Source organism: Anabrus simplex, chromosome 2, assembly GCF_040414725.1.
Source record: "Anabrus simplex isolate iqAnaSimp1 chromosome 2, ASM4041472v1, whole genome shotgun sequence".
NCBI lineage: Eukaryota > Metazoa > Arthropoda > Insecta > Orthoptera > Tettigoniidae > Anabrus > Anabrus simplex.
The window spans coordinates 774,021,920-774,042,674 of NC_090266.1; positions in this window are offsets into that span (position 1 = coordinate 774,021,920).

The window sequence follows — 20,755 nt, forward strand, 5'->3', positions numbered from 1 at the left end:
AGGGGGCATATAAGTCTCTGGTAAGACCCCCAACTAGAGTATGTTTCCAGTGTATGGGACCCTCACCAGGATAACCTGATTCAGGAACTGGAAAAAAATCTACAGAAAAGCAGCTCGATTTGTTCTGGGTGATATCCGACAAAAGAGTAGCGTTACAAAAATGTTGCAAAGTTGGGGCTGGGAAGAATTGAGAGAAAGAAGAAGAGCTGCTCGACTAAGTGGTATGTTCCAAGCTGTCAGCGGAGAGATTACGTGGATTGACATTAGTAGACGAATAAGTTTGAGTGGCGTTTATAAAAGTAGGAAAGATCACAATATGAAGATAAAGTTGGAATTCAAGAGGACAAATTACCAAGGGAGATGTTCCATAAATTTCCAATTTCTTTGAAATCATTTAGGAAAAGGCTAGGAAAACAACAGATAGGGAATCTGCCACCTGGGCGCCTGCCCTAACTGCAGATCAGTATTGATTGATTGATTGATTGATTGATTGATTGACATTCATCAAGAAATTTGGACATTCTTCCACAGATGACACCACTAAAAACTATGATCATGCACCCTGGTGCGAAGTGAAAGAACTTATGATTTAAAGAAGTTTTGTATTTCTAGGGTTTTGTAACTGAATGATGTTCATTTATATTTGGGTTGGAAATTCCTCCTTTTATTTCCGCCAGTTTTGAATCTAGCCAATCCCTAATTTTTAATTAATTTCCAACCAATCCCGTATTTCTTCCTCACTTTGTTTTTAACCAATAAAATCAAGAGGGCGTGTCCTGATTCATCTTGAATGATCTCGAACCTTCCCTGAGGGTTTATAAACTGTGGTTTCTCTCGCCTCTTGGCCAATTGATCGTCATCTTACTAAGTGTGTGTGTCAAAGCAGGAGGTCTTTCATCGGTCAGCAGTACATCTACAAGGTAATGGCTGCATGACATCTTTCTTTCTTGCTAACTCCGCAGTTTAACCCGAGGGAAAGTTCCGAATCGTTAACTATGTAAACTACTTTTCTAAAAATGTAACTTTCTGCCGGCTAATGTAAACACTTCATAAAATCGTTAACTGTAAATCTTGGATAGATAGTGAATTTCGCTCTCGAGCTCCACTTCATCTTGGTTTGAGGTGACTACGTTTTTCTCTAACTGTTTTTCCTACTGTAATGTGTTAATGTAATTTCCACACGAGTCACCTCAGTAGTTTCATCGGCCTAGAGACCGTTAGTTTTTGGTGTTCATATCTAGGAGTGCAAGTATACGCCTCCATTCATTTTGTGTTCGGGCCATTAATTTAACCTGTTATTCTTATTCCACGAAAAAGTAAGTTCAATTTTGTAAATGGTGGTTTGAGAGACCAGAGAGTGATGTAATGTTGCCTTGTGTAGGCAATAAGAAACTGAGAGCCTGTTAGCTCTTTTTCAAATTTTGTGATTGTAACGAGTGCCTCTGGAAGGCTAGATATTGTATTTTGGGAGCAAGTGCTCCATGAATTAGGGAATTTCTGCCCATGAATAAATTTGTGCTCTTTGTAAATTTGAGCTTGTAGCTCAGGAAATGTAAAGCTAGGGGCTTAAAACCCAAAGTGGTAAGGTTCTGAATCTTGGATTTTTCCCAATCTGGTTTAATGATTGCTACTTGTACCTGTAATATTGGCATGAAAAAATTGTTAAGTTTAAAGTTCAGTTTAAGTTTTAAATTCTATTCTTGACATTGTAGTTAGACCCATTCACCCTGGCACCTTCTTTCACCTCTGAGTTCCACGGGAATCCCCGTAACAAAAATATAAGCTCATCTCGAAATGTTTTCGATTGTCGATGCGCGTGCATCGACAAACGATTTTTGCGCACTATGGTAAAAGAGAATGTAAGCTCATCTCGTAATTTTTTCGAATGTCGATGCGCGCGCATCTTGACGGTACTTAGTCACACATTACATGCTTTTAACAGGTATGTGGCGCGGAAGTTTGAAAAAGAGAACGACTCTATCCTTACTGCTGTTACCTTGGTGGGACTTAGCCACGTGCTTTTAAGTGGCGTGGAATTTTGAACGATTCCTAACCTCACTGCTGTTATCTTGACGGGACTTAGCTACGTGCAGGCGTGGAATTTTGAACGTGGCTAACCTCGTGCTTTTGACAGTTGTGAGTCACGGCATTTAAATCTATCCTTACTGCTGTTATCTTAATGGGACTTAGCCGCGTTCTTGGAATTTTGAGAAAATAAACGACTCTAACCTCACAACTGTTATCTTGACAGGGACTTAGCTATGTTGACTGGAGGAGGGGCCTAACCTAGTTTTACGGCTAGATGCTCTTCCCAAAGCCATCTTGCCAGATCCCCTTCTAGACACCATCTTGGAGGAGCATAACCTCACAGGGTCGTATTTTTATGGCAAGATGCCCTTCCCGACACTATCTTGGAGGGGGCCTAAGGTCCTTTGTTTTATGGCTCCCTCCTCCTCCTCCTTACAGTTTCTTTATCCGACAGCGTGAAGTGATGGAGGTCAGTACAATCCCTCCTCCTTACAGTTCTGTATCCGACAGCGTGACGTCACGGAGGTCGGCTCAATCCTCCTCCTTCTCCTCCTCCATCTCTTCCTCCTCCTCCTCCTCACTGTTTTACGGACAGATGCCCTTGCCTCTACTATTTTTGGAGGAAGCCTACCTATACCGTCGCTAAGGCTTTACATCTCCTGAACAAGATAAAACATGTTGTTAATCGGAGAAAGCCAAACTGCACAGTCGCTAAGGCTTTACATCTCCAACGGGCGCGTGACTTCCCCTCCTGAACAAGATAAAACATGTTAATCTATCCTGTTATAGAGGACCGGAAAATGCATCGTGCTGTGGCCCTCTATCAAGAGTAAAATTAAAAAGACGTTGTGTATGGAAGGAACTAAACCGACCAGTCGAGTAGGCCGTGCGGTTAGGGGTTAATCCCCAGAGGCAGGTATAATAATAATAATAATAATAATAATAATAATAATAATAATAATAATAATAATAATACCATGTACCCCTCTGAACAGCGGTCGCTTCAGGGCTAGTGTCAGTCGGATTCGAACCCACTATCTCCTGGTTGAGGACTACTCAAAGCGCTGGCCTTCTGACCTTAATAGATTTGATCCTGGCTCATTCTAATGGTACTTGATGGTGCATAAATATAACACCCTTGTAACGCTAGATTTACTGACACGTTAAAGAACTCCTGCGGGACAAAATTCCGTTACCTCGACGTTATCTGACTACTCAAGGTAAGTTTTTCTGATTAAAACACAAGGGATTGTAAGCTGACTCTTTAAAAAATGAAAAACCTACAACCTGTTTTCCTGTCAATAACCGGGGTCAGGGATGGGAAAATGAAGCCTCTAACATGCAGCAACGATAGGAATTGTGTCGGCTTCCGAGGCTTATCGCACTTACTTAGTATATGGAAGAAAACTAAAACCGACTAGTCGAGTAGGCCGTGTGGTTACATTATAGACTCAGCTAAGGACGCTGTGATCGTCAACCCACACTCCGAACTTGAGATCTCCTAGGGGCGAAATTACAAAACACGTAGCATATGGAAGGAACTAAACCGACTAGTCGTGTAGGCCGTGCGGTTAGGGTCAATCCATAATAATAATAATAATAATAATAATAATAATAATAATAATAATAATAATAATAATAATAATAATAATAATACTGAGAGAGTAGCTGTGGTGTTAGGGTCACCCGGTTGTTAGCATGTATTTGGTAGAAGTGATTATTGTTTTAAGAAGTGGAATCAAATCGTGGACTCAGCTAAGGGTACCGTGTTCGCCAACCCACGGTCCGAAGTTAAGATACCTCTGGGGGAAATTGAAAAGACATAGTAAATGAAGGTAACGTGTAGTCAGCACATCAAATCCTCACGGCTGTTGCCTGGTGTATAGCGACAAAGGACAATCTAGACTACACAAATATATTACTAATATTATTAATACACAGATATAATGCCATTTCATAGTGTGTAGAGAGAAGCCGCAGTTCAGCACACAGGATGCGTAATTTGCTGACAATCAATCAATCAATCAATCAATCAATCAATCAATCAATCAATCAATCAATCAATCAATCAATCAATCAATCAATCAATCAATCAATCAATCAATCAATCAATCAATCAATCAATCAATCAATCAATCAATCAATCAATCAATCAATCAATCCTGATCTGCATTTAGGGCAGTCGCCCAGGTGGCAGATTCCCTATCTGTTGTTTTCCTAGCCTTTTCTTAAATGATTGCAAAGAAATTGGAAATTTATTGAACATCTCCCTTGGTAAGTTATTCCAATCCCTAACTCCCCTTCCTATAAACGAATATTTGCCCCAATTTGTCCTCTTGAATTCCAACTTTATCTTCATATTATGATCTTTCCTACTTTTACAGACACCATCCAAACTTATTCGTCCACTGATGTCCTCCCACGCCATCTCTCCACTGACAGCTCGGAACATACCACTTAGTCGAGCAGCTAGTCTCCTTTCTCCCAAGTCTTCCCAGCCCAAACTTTGCAACATTTTTGTAACGCTACTCTTTTGTCGGAAATCGCCCAGAACAAATCGAGCTCCTTTTCTTTGGATTTTTTCCAGTTCCTGAATCATGTAATCCTGGTAAGGGTCCCATACACTGGAACCATATTCTAATTGGGGTCTCACTAGAGACAAATATGCTCTCTCCTTTACATCCTTACTACAACCCCTAAATACTCTCATAACCATGTGCAGAGATCTGTACCCTTTATTTACAATCATATTTATGTGATTACCCCAATGAAGATCTTTCCTTATATTAATATCTAGGTATTTACAATGATCCCCAAAGGGAACTTTCAGCCCATCAAAGTAGTAATTAAAACTGAGAGGATTTTTCCTACTTGTGAAACTCACAACCTGACTTTTATCCCCGTTTATCATCATACCATTGCCTACTGTCCATCTCACAACATTATCGAGGTCATTTTGCAGTTGTTCACAATCTTGTAACTTATTTATTACCGTACTCTTTACAGAATAACGTCATCTGCGAATAGCCTTATCTATGATTCCACTTCTTTACAGATATCATTGATATATGTCCGGCTCCATGGCTAAATGGTTAGCGTGCTGGCCTTTGGTCACAGAGGTCCCGGGTTCGATTCCCGGCAGGGTCGGGAATTTTAGCCATCATTGGTTAATTTCACTGGCACTGGGGCTGGGTGTATGTGTCGTCTTCATCATCATTTCATCCTCATCACGACGCGCAGGTCACCTACGGGTGTCAAATCGAAAGACCTGCACCTGGCGAGCCGAATATGTCCTCGGACACTCCCGGCACTAAAAGCCATACGCCATTTCATTTCATTGATATATATATATATATATATATATATATATATATATATATATAAGAAAATATAAAGGTCCAATAATACTGCCTTGAGGAATTCCCCTCTTAATTTTTACAGGGACAGATAAAGCTTCACCTACTCTAATTCTCTGAGTTCTATTTTCTAGAAACAGAGCCACCCATTCAGTCACTCTTTTTTCTAGCCCAATTGCACTCATTTTTGCCAGTAGTCTCCCATGATCTACCCTATCAAACGCCTTAGATAAGTCAATCGCAATACAGTCCAATTGACCTCCTGAATCCAGGATATCTGCTATACCTTGCTGGAATCCTACAAGTTGGGCTTGAGTGGAATAACCTTTCCTAAACCCAAACTGCCTTCTGTCAAACCAGTTATTAATTTTGCAAACATGTCTAATATAATCATAAAGAATGCTTTCCCAAAGCTTACATACAATGCATGTCAAACTGACTGGCCTGTAATTTTCAGCTTTATGTTGATCACCCTTTCCTTTATATACAGGGACTACTATAGCAACTCTCCATTCATTTGCTAAAGTTCCTTCATGCAAACAATAATCAAACAATTACTTCAGATGTGGTACTGTATCCCAACCCATTGTCTTTAGTATATCCCCCCGAAACCTTATAAATTCCATCTGCTTTTCTAGTTTTCAACTTTTGTATCTTACTGTAAATGTTATTGCTGTCATAGGTAAATTTTAATACTTCTTTAGTATTAGTCACCTCCTCTATCTGGACATTATCCTTGTAACCAACAATCATTACATATTGCTGACTGAATACTTCTGCCTTTTGAAGATCCTCGCATACACACTCCCCTTGTTCATTAATTACTCATGGAATGTCCTTCTTGGAACCTGTTCCTGCCTTAAAGTACCTATACACACTCTTCCATTTTTCACTAAAATTAGTGTGGCCACCAATTATGCTTGCCATCATGTTATCTTTAGCTGACTTCTTTGCTAGATTCAATTTCCTAGTAAGTTCCTTCAATTTCTCCTTACTTCCACAGCCTTTTCTAACTCTATTTCTTTCCAACCCGCACCTCCTTCTTAGTCTCTTTACTTCCCTGTTATAATATAGTGGACCTTTACCATTCCTTACCATTTTTAAAGGTACAAACCTATTTTCACATTCCTCAACAATTGCTTTAAACCCATCCCAGAGTCTGTTTACATTTTTATTTATCGTTTTCCACCGATCATAGTTACTTATTAAAAACTCCCTCATGCCTGTTTTATCAGCCATAGGGTACTGCCTAACAGTCCTACTTTTAAGACCTTCCTTTCTTTCACATTCATTTTTAATTACCACAAAAACCGCCTCGTGATCACTAATACCATCTATTACTTTGGTTTCTCTATAGAGCTCATCTGACTTTACCAGCACCACATCCAGAATATTCTTCCCTCTAGTTGATTCCATCACTTTCTGAATCAGGTGCCCTTCCCATGTTAACTTATTTGCCATTTGTTAGTCATGCTTCCTGTCGTTCGCATTACCTTCCCAATTGACATTTGGTAAATTGAGATCAGCCGCTACAGTCACGTTCCTTTTCTTATCGTTTCCCACATAGCTGATTAATCTTATCAATCAATTCTGAATCAGCATATGCGCTTCACATTCCTGGTCTGTACACTCCAAAGACATCAAATTGTCTATTATCTTTAGAAATAAGCCTTACCCCTAGAATTTCGTGCTTGTCATCTTTAACTTTTTCGTAGCTTACAAATTCTTCTTTCACGAGAATGAATACTCCCCCTCCTACCATTCCTATCCTATCTCTACGATACACACTCCAGTGCCGTGAGAACATTTCTGCATCCATTATATCATTTCTCAGCCATGATTCAACTCCTATTACAATATCTGGTAAGTATATATCTATTAAATTACTTAATTCTATTCCTTTCTTTACAATACTTCTACAGTTGAGGACTAACAGTTTTATGTCATCCCTACTTGATTTCCAGTTCCCCCTTAACACCGATCCTTAGCGCACCCTGTTTCCCTGAATGTACCTCCCTATAACCCTTCCAAACAAATTTCCTAACATGTGTACCACTGCAGTTTAAGTGAAGGCCATCTGAGAGCAGATCCCTATCTCCTACCCACCCATTAGGATCTAGAAATTTCACTCCCAGTTTCCCACATACCCACTCCATAGTCTAAATTTAAATCCCCAATCACCTTCCAGTCAGTATCCCTCCTACACAGTATTCCACTAACAATTTCCGCTTCCTTAAACCTCATCCGTGCTGCATTTAGCAGATCCCATACATCCCCAACTATGTTGGTACTTATACCTGCTTGTCTTACGTTGTTAGTACCAATGTGAAACACTACCACCTTCTCCTTTCCCTCCTCCTTCTCTTCTACTTTCCTCAACATCTGCCTTAACCTAATTCCTGGATAACACTCTACCCTGGTACCCTTTCCTCCACACACTTTCCCGACATGCCTAACAATAGAATCCCCCATGACCAGAGCCTCAACCCTACCCACCTCATTTGATCCCCTCCCCTCCTGGTCAGTCCTATCTTTCCTGACAGCTGCAGAAGCTACTTCCTCCTCCCTTTTCTCCAACCCATTACCTTGTTCCACCTGTCTTTTCCTATCCACTACTCCACATTTCCCTTTCCTACCTCTTCCCTTTCTCCTACTTCCAAACTTCTCGGCAACAATTCCCTGTTCCTCATCTTCCCTCGGTTGTTCTACCTGCAGTGACTCGTACCGATTTCTCATCGACACCTGTCCTGAATTTTGATCCTGAATGGAGCCCTTAGCCTGCAATCTCCTTCCCCTTAAAACATTAGACCACCTGTCTTTCACAATTACCCCATTTCCTTCCAATCCCTCTATTACACCTACTGTATCCTGTACATTGTTTGGAGGCCTATTTTCCTTCCTGTCCTCTGAGAGCATCCTAATTATCTCCCTCAAGCTCTCCAACTCCTCCCTCATACTCCTTAATGCCTGGCCACACCCACAGTGCCTACACTCGCATTGCTTAGTCATTTTTTACTAAATAACGAAAAGAAAAGGAAAAATAAGATACCTTATTCTGTGCAAAATAAAAATGAAAGGAAAGAAATATTGTCTAGTTTACAAAGAACACACAACAGTAAGTTATTTAATATAGGCTACTACTACACTACAATACTACATAATTGTACTATTTTTATTCCTACAACACGCTAACACGATGAAAATTGCTGTTAATTACTGGAAACAGAGAATAATACACAAGAATTACACAATTCTTAACTGCAGTTAAGTCTACCCTAATTACAACAACAGAATTTTAGTAAGAGAGTTTCTACAGATACCATAGAAACGGTACTATACTACACAAATATTTCACAGTAATAGAATAAACACACTACTTTCTAATAAGATGCTATAATACACTACAATAATTTTAAACTACTTTCAGACTAAGTACAGATAAACACACTACTTTCTAATAAGATGCTATAATACACTACAATAATTTTAAACTACGTTCAGACGTATTCTAATTACAACAGGTTATTTCCAAGCAAAAACAGAAAAGAAAATTACCATTAAAGTTCGAAATTCGCAAAACTACTCAAAATTATAGAATAGGCACTCTAATTTCTAATAAGTTACTATACTACACTACAATAATGTTAAAACTGCAGTACGTTCAGACGTATCCTAGCTTCTTACTAAGCACACACTGCCTGCTCGATCTGCATCTGCAGCCATCGGATGCAGATCGAGCAGGCAGTGACTCTAACAGATAGGAATGAAAATTCCAATTAGGCCTAAATTTAGATATTCGCAAGAACTACCGGTAGGTACTCAAAGATTACCAACAAAATTAAACATGTATACAGATTAACATTAGTACTAGGCCTACTTGTCCTACTATGCTGTAATAGAAATCAGTGGCGGCTCGTGACGAAATTTTCAGGGGGTTCACAACAAAATTTGTGTTCACGTCTCAAATATACCAAAGTAGAGTGCAAATACGAACAAAATCATTTACTTAAATCATTTCACTAAAAGTTCCTTGTACGGTTGCTTCTCTACTCATAATATGGTAGAACCCTTATAACCGAGGATACATTTTTCCGAGACTAATTTGTGAGTGTACAAGAAGATTAAAATTACGACTGCCGGCCTGAGTCACTCAGGCTTTGGCTGAGGTTGAGGCTCTGGCTTTCTGATCCCGTGATTATGAACACCTGTTCAGAATTACCTACTGGCGAAATCTTCCGGCGATGTAATGCAATAGTAATTTCTGGGAGGTGTGGCCAACAATAACAGGGGAGGTGGCGGACCCTTGTGGTCAGTTGTAATACTATCTCTGGTTTGAGGGCGGTTGTAGAGGGAAAGGCACATTCCGTACCGTGCTCCTCGCTTATGGAGATAACTGTGCATAAACCATGACGTAATCTCCATGCGCATGCGTATCGAGTTAAGGCTTGTAGCAAAATATCCAGTAGGTTCGAATCCCACTGTCGGCAGCCCTGAAAATAGTTTTCCGTGGTTTCCCATTTTCACACCAGGCAAATGCTGGGGCTGTACCTTAATTAAAGCCACGGACGCTTCCTTCCCATTCCTACCCCTTTCCTGTCCCATCGTCGCCATAAGACCTATCTGTGTCGGTGCGACGTAAAGCAACTAGCAAAAAAAAAAAAAAAAAAATATATATATATCCAGTGTGCTCCCTGGCATTGTCAGCCGAAACGAACAGCTATCAGTGTAACGGAGCTTCGATATAAGTCGAATGCTTTCAATCGATTGACGAAATCAGGTCGAAAAAAAGGATAAAATTTTGAATTACAGGTATCCGTGAATGCGTGAATATGCGTTAGAACTGGGTGTTCACGTGCTCATGTGCTCTTGAGAGCCCACCGCCACTGATAGAAATGAAACCTGCAGTTTGCACAAAAATACACACGAATATAACAGGCAAGTTACTATCTAATATACTGTATCCACACTACAATTCTCAACTGAAATGCGGTTATATGATCTTTACTGATGGTGGATTACTAATATTTTTCCTACTCCGCGGGACGAAGAATAAAAGTGCCCTAAAATGTTGAAAAATATGAGGTTGATTACATTAATTTCTCAAAAGTATTTCTGTCTAAATTACGCCAGGGACTTGAATTGGAATTATTGGAATGTAGGAACTTGATTATTAGCTAACCGCTCATAAATACTGAAATGTCGAGGGTGTGAAATATAAATTACGGATACTTTAACTGCCTACTCAGAACTACAATGATCGGAATACAAGAATCAGCTGATTTTTATTTATATTTTCTTGATACACTACACGCTTTGTTCACAGACTGTAGCCAACAATGCCAATATTTGAATAAGAAGAGCGACACTAATCAATAACAATTACGACTCTTAACTATTTCGCCAGTGAAATACTGTCTATTCTGTTGAAATCCTTTCTTTAAAGAAAATTTATAACAGTATTGCGTTATTAAAAGAAGTTATTACCTTATTATTATTATTATTATTATTACTGCTATTTGAAATGCGGTACGGTACCCTGTCAAATGCCTGCACTCTTTTTAATATCCCGTCTTTGTAAGTACCGTATTTTATCAACAAACCTATTGATATTGTAATAACACTATTAAAAAGAAAGAGATATTTCTTCTTTCACGCAGACCTAAATTACCGGTTGTTGTCTAGCGAACGCCTACGGAACTACTCAGTGTGAAAACTGTAAATAAATGCCACTAATCGCAGATGACTACAAATAAACACTAAATACAATTATTTGTGGAGCTAAATGTATCACACACACACAAAATTTAGTAAATTTCTACAATTATTAACTACTTTATCACTGAGATAACACAGAGCTCTTGGAACAGTCAACCACTCGCTAGCGCATCCAACAATCCAACCAACACGTGAAGCTCGACTTTGGACTCTGTCAAGGATGACCAAGACTACATTGTACTAACTTGTGCACTTGCAATTGATGTCCCTACCGTTGTCATAAGGCCTATCTAATAATAATAATAATAATAATAATAATAATAATAATAATAATAATAATAATAATAATAATAATAATAATAATAATAATAATAATAATAATAGAGTAGCTGTGCTGTTAGGAGTCACCTAGTTGTAAGCTTGTATTCGCTGGTGGTGCTTATTGTTTTAAGAAGTGGAATCAAATCGTGGACTCGGTTAATGGCGCCGTGGTCGTCAACCCACGGTCCAATAATAATACCGAGAGAGAAGCTGTGCTGTTAGGGGTTATCCAGTTGTAAGCTTGTATTTGGTAGTAGTGATTATTGATTTAAGAAGTGGAATCAGATAAGGGCACCGTGGTCGTTAACCAACAGTTCAATAATAATAATAATAATAATAATAATAATAATAATAATAATAATAATAATAATAATAATAATAATAATACTGAGATAATAGCTGTGCTTTTAGGAGTCACGCAGTTGTAAGCTTGTATTCGCTGGTAGTGATTATTGTTTTAAGAAGTGGAATCAAACCGTGGACTCAGCTAAGGGCGCCGTGGTCTTCAACCCACGGTCCAATAATAATACCGAGAGAGTAGCTGTGCTGTTAGGGGTTATCCAGTTGTAAGCTTGTAATCGGTTAATAATAACACCGAGAGAGTAGCTGTGCTGATAGGGGTCACCAAGTTGTAAGCTTGTATTCGGTGGTTGTGATTATTGTTGTAAGAAGTAGAATCAAATCGTGGACTCAGCTAAGGGCCCGTGGTCGTCACCTCACGGTACAACAACAACAATAATAATAATAATAATAATAATAATAATAATAATAATAATAATAATAATAATAATAATAATAATAATAATAATACCGAGAGAGTAGCTGTGCTGTTAGGGTTTACCCAGTTGTAAGCTTGTATTCGGTAGTAGTGATTATTGTTTTAAGAAGTAGAATCAAATCGTGGACTCAGCTAAAGGCGCCGTGGTCGTTAACCCACGGTCCAATAATAATAATAATAATAATAATAATAATAATAATAATAATAATAATAATAATAATAATAATAATAATAATAATACCGAGAGAGTAGCTGTGCTGTTAGGGGTTACCTAGTTGTAAGCTTGTATTCGGTGGTAGCGATTATTGTTTTAAGAAGTGGAACCAAATCGTGGACTCAGATAAGGGCGCCGTGGTGGTCAACCCACGGTCCGAAGTTAAGATCCCCGTGGGGGAAATTGAAAATACGTAGTATATAGAAGGAACTAAACCGAACAGTCGCGTAGGCCATGTGGTTTGAGTAAAGCCACTACCAAAGCCAGTATTCATGTTATAGCATACTGGTTACCCCTGTCCATGCTGTATCGTATGAACAAAGACAGGAGTAGAACAGTACTTGTGCGCAGTACAGTTACAGTTTAGGTACTTAGTCTGTTCAGAAGTGTTTTTATCAGTGCATTTTTATATTATCATAAAATTGAACAATTATTATTGGTTATTCGTTAACAGCAGTGTATGAATATCTGTGTGCGTGTGTATGTGTAAAGGTGGAGGTGGTTACAAATGCTAGTCGCCAGCCAGGGAGATAGTTTTCCGAGAACAGTTACGCATAGACACTTGCTCTGTTTACCAATGCATATTTCATCGTAAAATTAAATAATTATTATTGGTTATTCTTTAACAGTAGTGAACAAAATATATAATACCTGTGGGTGTGTAAACCGTGGTGGCAGACCGCAATCCAATATGCTCATCGTTTTATAGAAAATGGTGACAGATAATGAACTTTGATCGGTACGTGGATGTTTAAGCGAACAATCAATTTCCCCTCCCCCCCTCTCTTACTTTCAACGAAGCTTTCGCGACAAGTTGAACTAAAGTGAGCACAAGTGTGTACTGTTTTTAAAAATGAATATATATTTAACAAGTAAAATGAAATATATATTTACGAACTTTTCGTTTTAGCAAATCATCATCATTGCCATCATTATCGGTGATTGTTATCTGCTGTCTACTCCATCATCATCATCATCGGTGATTTTTATCTGCTCTCTACTGTTATTAACAAAAATCTTGCGGCTTGATTTTCTACATTAATCCGAAAAACAAAGTTTGATTTAAAAAAGTAAAAATATTGTTATTTTTATTTTTTATCTTTCTTTCTTAAATATTATCTTCATTTGTAAAAAGAAGACGCATAATATCAGAGCGTCAAACGTTTGCTGATTGGAGTATTTTTCCGTATCCACATCGCAGAACGCATTAGCGAGGTGCTTTCAACGATCGCAGAAAGGACTAGGAAGTGCTTTGCTGTATCTACTTTCAACGCGTACATCTTTTAAAGGTATGTTTTTATCTTTCTATTATTCAATTATGCGATTGTTAAAAATTCTAAAAACTGTATTTTGATTTTTATAAAAATGGAAAGGATGAACAATCTAGGACGGTTTAGAGAGACAGTTACAAGAAGACTATATGATCTTCCTGTTAATGAACATTTTAAAGTTATTTCACTTCAGAGATTATCTACGAGATTTTGTGTTAGAACATTGTGTATCTGTGAGGAATTTAAGGTATTTCTACCTAATAGATTTAATGCGTTATCAGATTTGGAATTAGATAATATAAATCAACGAACAAATGACTTGTCATATCATGGAATAGAAAACAATACATGTATTCTTCGTTTTGTTGATATTTAATTAACGCACACATAGCATTAATTAATTTTATTATTTTTAATGTCATGGCATCTAATTGTGAAACTATTAATACATGTTTTTCATCACGATTACTAAGTGGTATTATAAAACATTCAGTTAATATTTTAGATCCAAATTCGTTTTTAAAATCATGCTATAATATATTTGAAGAAAAAGTGTCTTCTTTGCTAACTACGCATACTGCGCTCCAGTTAAATGCATTACTTGCATGTCCATGTATTCTGTTTAAAGATAATGATGAAATTCATGAAACTTTTTGCACATCATTGGAAATTACAAAACTGAGATTTTCTGATAATATTTCAGAATGGTTTCGTGAACACTTTGTAGACGAATTGCTTGCAAAATTTCAAAAGTTTTAGAGGGTGCGAGCATTAAAGCTCCACAAAGTATTTCTCATCTTCAGATTAATGTCTGTAAACTTGATCCGTTAAATTCAGGTAGACAATATGAACCCCTTCCGAAAGCCATTGCAGATAAAAAAAGCTGTTATCAATATTCGGAATAATTATGACTATTGCTTTCTATGGTTTATCGCAATGACATTGAAATCAGGAACACTTAATCATTCAAGAACTTCACAGTATAAAGATATGTTTATTAAGTTGCTATAGACGTTAAATTTTGATGATGGTACTTTTCCAATGGACTTAACAAACATTTCCAAATATGAGAAAAACAATCCCAATTTTCATTTTCTGTGTACGGTGTAAACGGAGAGAGTATTGTAGGACCCCTTTCAGCTTCTTCTCAAAAAACAACACCATATTCATCTTTTGTATTGAACCCATGACCTTTGTGCCCTAAGAACATTATGCATAATGTAACAATTAAATTAAAAGTTGGATTCTTGATAGCATGGATTTGACACGTGACGAGGGGGTGATTACCTTCTGTCCCACGCTCTGGGGTACGTGACGTCAACCACACGTGTCGACGGCGGAAGAATCTCAAGTCATTTTTATGAACTATTTCAAAGCGCGTGTACATGGCGTGACCACGCCAAGTCAAAAAAATATAGTGCCTATCAAAGGAGGTCAATCATCTCACAAATCGAACCCGTAAAATTTTTAAATGTCCATGAACACACTACCGCCAGAAATGTAGCAAGTATGTAGTCACTTTCAAAACTCTTGAAATTACAGTTTAGGTAAGTCAGAAAATTTATAGAAATTTTCTTGGCGGCAAAGGGAGAGATCCGAAGAGAGGGGGTAACTGCTATAAATATGAAGGGACGCCATGACGAACCTTCCTTCTCCGGCATTTGTGATACAAAGCGGACGAAAAATTGTTGAGCTGCTCTGCGAAATCAAACCAACAAAAGTAGGCAGAGTTCAACTGCAAATTTTAGCCATTGCGGCTAAGTCTTGACTCCATGAGGAGATAGTTTTCTTGAGTGAAATAATTGTACCAGATAGGACGGTCAAAGTACTGAATAAATTCTAATGTGATTAAGTAATTCGTGTGCGGAAATAATAATAGTCCATCGTGTGCGTTCAAGCAAACAAGTGAAGGGTATTTTCTTTTTTTATGCTTTATTCCAGGAAACCTGAAGAAATAATAATAAATTGTGAAGCCATGAATGTAAAAATGGCTAAATAAAATGCCAGGGTCACAGGTGGGCCCTAAGACGAATACTGGCATGAAGACATGAGGTAGGTGACTTTCCATCTTACTACCTCTTATATCCTGTCTCGTGATTTCTTAAAGTGTATTTGAATGGGGATATACGACGCAGTGGTCACCCTACTAAGTTCTGTAAATGTGAGAGTACGACTAAAGGAGTCATTTGTTTTATTTCCCACTTGGAGAAATTTTTGAAGTCTGGCGAGTGCCGTATGATGTTGTAAAAAGTTACTGAATAGGGTTCCGAAGTGATATCACGTCCAATGTAGATCGTCATCCGTGTGAAGTGTACTGCCTATATTTTGTGATGCCAAATTAAGATGTTCATTCGACGTAAAATTTTTCTGTCTGCAATTTGACGTTAATAATAATAATCCATGGTCACTCATTTTCAATCGAGTGGAAGCGCGTTGTCGGGTGAGAACCTAGGGTGATGAATTTGGTCACGGAGAGAAACGTTTTTATTTAATGCCCATTTTAAACTGTGTCTGACTGACAATAAAAGATCTAGTAGAATGTTTCAGTCATTTCTCGTAAAAATCAAGTTGTTAAATACGATATCATTTATGCGAAGTTATTCATGATTAATGCATTGTGCGATATTAGACGTCGGGATTTCTAGTGGGGATTTTATTCCAGTTCTTGGTCGATGATAATTGTGGAGCTGGGAAATAGAGGTTAGTTTTGTGAATCAGGTTGGACCTGTCATTGAAGCCGGGACACGGAAGCCCGAGGAATGATTTATATGAGTTGAGATGAGATGTGCGAATCAGGTTAGAGTCCTGTCATTTGAAGCCGGGACATGATAGCCCGAGGAATATTTTATAATGTTGGGAATGGAAAGAAATTCATAGAAATCCATAGCGGTATCAATTGGCGACGCGTATAATTAGTGTGGGCATCTTGAAGCATAATCTGTGCATTTTGTTGGTTAGAATATCGTATTTGTTTAATTATGTCGGCAGAGTTTAAAGGGAGCATTTTGAGAAGTCAGTCAGGTAGAACGAACCGGGTGTTTAATGTAACTGCTAAGCGAGCATGGGGTGAGAGACCTCAGCTATGATAGCGGGAAAGAAGTGGAGTTGAGATTGTACTGTAATTCTCGGCCAGGGGAAACGTTAAAATGCTGGATTTAGTTGAAATTCATAGCCGGTAATGATCTAAGTATTGTGAAATACTGTAATTGGGGATGTAATGAACTTATGAAATCACGAACTTTGAGTATGAGGAACAGAGTAACCCAATTTCAGGGTTGTCCAAAATATAGAGCGATGGTCGTGATGATCGGGTTGTCTGTGAGGGGTGTGCAAAATTCATAATGGTAATGACGAGATATGACATCGTAATTATATGGCGAGTTGTTTGGTTTGTGCGTAGATTATTAGGATATCCAAGTGATAATAACGGTTAGGACTAGATTAGATTTTTAAGCATGATATCACGAGATAGGATATATATAGCTGGACATGAATTATGTAAAATTCTTTTCCAGCCAGATAAACATCGCAATATTGAACTCACATCGCAGCTGCGTAGGAATTTGTGAAGAAACCAGAGTCCGCGGAGATAAAATTTGTTGATCTTTAACATTTCGTTAAATCATTTAAATTTATTTAATTATTAAATTCAGTGAAACCGCATTTTGAAATAACTTTAATCAAGCGAATAACTTGGAGATGCATTCTGGAAATGTTAGTTTGTTTTCTGGGGAATATTAACATGTAAAGTAACGATTAAGGGGACATATCCGAAGGAAATGGATTTTACTGCCACAAAGTTTGTGAGCATTGCTATTGTTGTAATTATTGAACTTTGATTGATTGAGCAATGAATGTGCTGGGGATAGTAAAGTGGAACTTTGGTCATCAACCGATGTAACTTAATTGTGTTTAGCCTTCAGCCTAGAAACTTGGATGGTCAGGGGGTCATCAACCTCAGTGACTTAGATTAGGGCCATATGCCATTGTAGCATCATTTCCTTGCGGTCATCATCCACAATGACTTTAAAGTAACTTAGAAGAGTAGATGTCGGTCCATGACATAGACACAGGTCACATCGATTCAATTAAGGGTCCATGCCGTAGAACCACTGTGTGGCACACACCGATTGGACGGCCTTAATTATACCCAGAGTCCAGAGTTCGTGTTACGAGGGCTGGACCATAACGAATCACTATGATGGTACATGTGGTCTCACATGGAAGCCGAATTTAAGGATTTCCAGACTTTCCTTTCTTAAATGATTAATAATTGAGACAATGGTTTCTAGTAAGAATGCCCATCAGGCAATTACGTTAAAGTCTCACACCAGTGTTCTGACATTTATGTAAAAATGATTGTGGTGTCCAGTGGACACAATTGACTTCTATGATACCATTGACATGCTTCAGAATTTTCCTGAATAAATAGGAATCTTTTAAACAGACCTTTCATTCCGGTAGATAGATTAGAATTAATGAACCCTACCTTTACCTCAGCAAGTGACGAAGAACCCGAAACGACCCAAGAGACAGATCTCATGAACTTTGCTGATAGGTAAGGAAGGTAGGTATCCCTCAATATGGACCTAAAGGGTTCAGTATGTTTGCAATGAAAACACAAGCCACTAGTGTCTTATAACAAAACTTTCACGTTTGTTAAACTCTCAACTTTCATCAAAAAATCAAAGGAAGTTCATATGTGACAGATGCTTAAAATACTTTTCAAGAGAAATAATGTTAGCTACACACATAGTTGATCGTACAACACACCGAGCCGTAAAAATTGTTATTCCAAATGGTGAAAACGCCGAAATGAAATTTGAGAATTATTATCGTCAGGAACCTGTTCCATTTACTGTTTATGCAGATTTCGAATGTTTTACAGCACCTTTTCATCCTTGCCAACCAGATTTGACTGAACCATATAATGATTATATAGAGAAGCATACAACGTTTTCTGTAGCATACAATGTTGTTTGTTCATATTATTCTTCATTATAATTTTCTAAGATGTATCGCGGAGAAAACTGTACTGAATGGCTGTTAAATGAATTACAAGTGTTAGCACATCGTGTTCATTTTCTTATATCACATCCCGTTCCAATTTAAGCGTCATTGGATGATATGATTATGTATGATGAAACAGATGAATGTCACATCTGTAAACAGCCTATTACATTCCCAGAGATTAAGGTTAGAGATCACTGCCACTTGACTGGAAAATATCGCGGACCTGCACATCATTCATGCAACATTTTATATCGTGTTCCTAAATTTATTCCTTGCTTTTTCATAACTTGTCAGACTATGACAGCCACTTCATTGTTCGAGAATTTGCACAATTAAATTGCACAAAGTTCACTATAATTTCACAAAATCACGAGCGCATTATTTCAGTCAGTCAACGTGTAGGCGATATTAGCATTCGCTTTCTAGATTCCTATAAATTTATAAACGTTTCTCTTGATACACTTGTAAATGGACTTTCAAGCGAGGACTTAAAATACATTCATGTGTATTTTGCAGATCCTAAGAAATTTAAACTTTGTATAAGGAAAGGTATTCTGCCATAGGACTATATTCAAAGCTTTCAAAGGTTAGAAGAAACAAAATTACCTCTTCAGTCTGCAGTTACTAGTGTAGTAAGTGAATGTAGTACACCACCACTAAGCTCATCCTCATATGATAAGCTTACAATATCGATTTCATATGAATACTATTTGCATGCATGTAATGTGTGGTCAACATTTAATATAAAGTATTTAGGGGAATATGCTGACTTGTATTTAAAAGTAGACGCACTTTTACTCTGTGATGTGTTTGTAAAGTTCCGTAAAATGTGCTTAACTATTTATGGATTAGACCCTTGCTATTGCAACACGTCTCCGGGTCTTTCATGGGATGCAATGCTAAAGTATACCGGTGTTAAACTCGATCTTGTTACTGAAGTTGACATGCTTTTTTTTTGAACGCGGAATTCGCATACCTCAATAATTATGATTCAGAGAAAGAAGATTCTTATCTTATGTATTTCGATGTTAACAATCTGTATGTGTATGCAATGTCACAGGCTTTACCATATAGAGACTTTGTATGGCTAACAGAAACTGAAACTGAACATGTTCATACTTTTCTAGCTGCTAAAGATACAAATCACGGTTTCGTGTTAGAGGTTTCTCTTGCATACTCTTCTAGTCCACATAATTCACATTCTGACCTTCCTATTTGTGTTGAAAAATGATTCTGCCTGATAATACATCGAAGCATGTTAAACTGCTAGCTACACTTTTTCCAAAAAATCGATATGTTATTCACATTCAATGTCTTGTTCAATGTCTAGAATACGGCTTACAATTAGAGTGTATTCACCGTATTATCGCGTTTAAGCAGGAAGCATGGTTTAAACCAAACATGGATTTAAATACAGATCATCGTCAACGTGCTACATCAGAATTTGAGAGTACGTTTTTCAAACTTATGAATAACACCATCTATGGAAAAAGTATGGAAAATGTACGCAACGATCGTGGCATTCATTTAATTAATAAATGGGATGGACGGTATGGGGCACGCAAGTACATCTCAAAACCGAATTTTAAATCCTATCAAATCATTGATCGTGACCTTATTTCTGTTGAGATGAAAAAACTGAGATAGTTTATGCGAATCCAATTTATTTGGGAATTATCATACTAGATTTCTCAAAACTAAAAATGTACGATTTTCATTATGGATTTGCAAAGGAGCAGTTTTCAGATCTTTCACTTTTATATACGGATATAGATAGTGTTATTTATCATATTCGGAATACAAACGTCTACGATGTAATGCGAAACCATTCTGAATGCTTCGACACTTCTTCCTTTTCACCATGTAATCGATTTGACATTAAGCCACTTAATAACATAGTTATAGGTCTTATGAAAGATGAATGTGGTATGAATATTATGACAGAGTTTATTGGTTTATTGTATGCATATGAGAAAGAAAATACACAATGTGTGAAAAAGGCAAAAGACGTATGTTCAAGTGTAGTTTTACAAGGTCAACACTATCGCAATGTACTAGC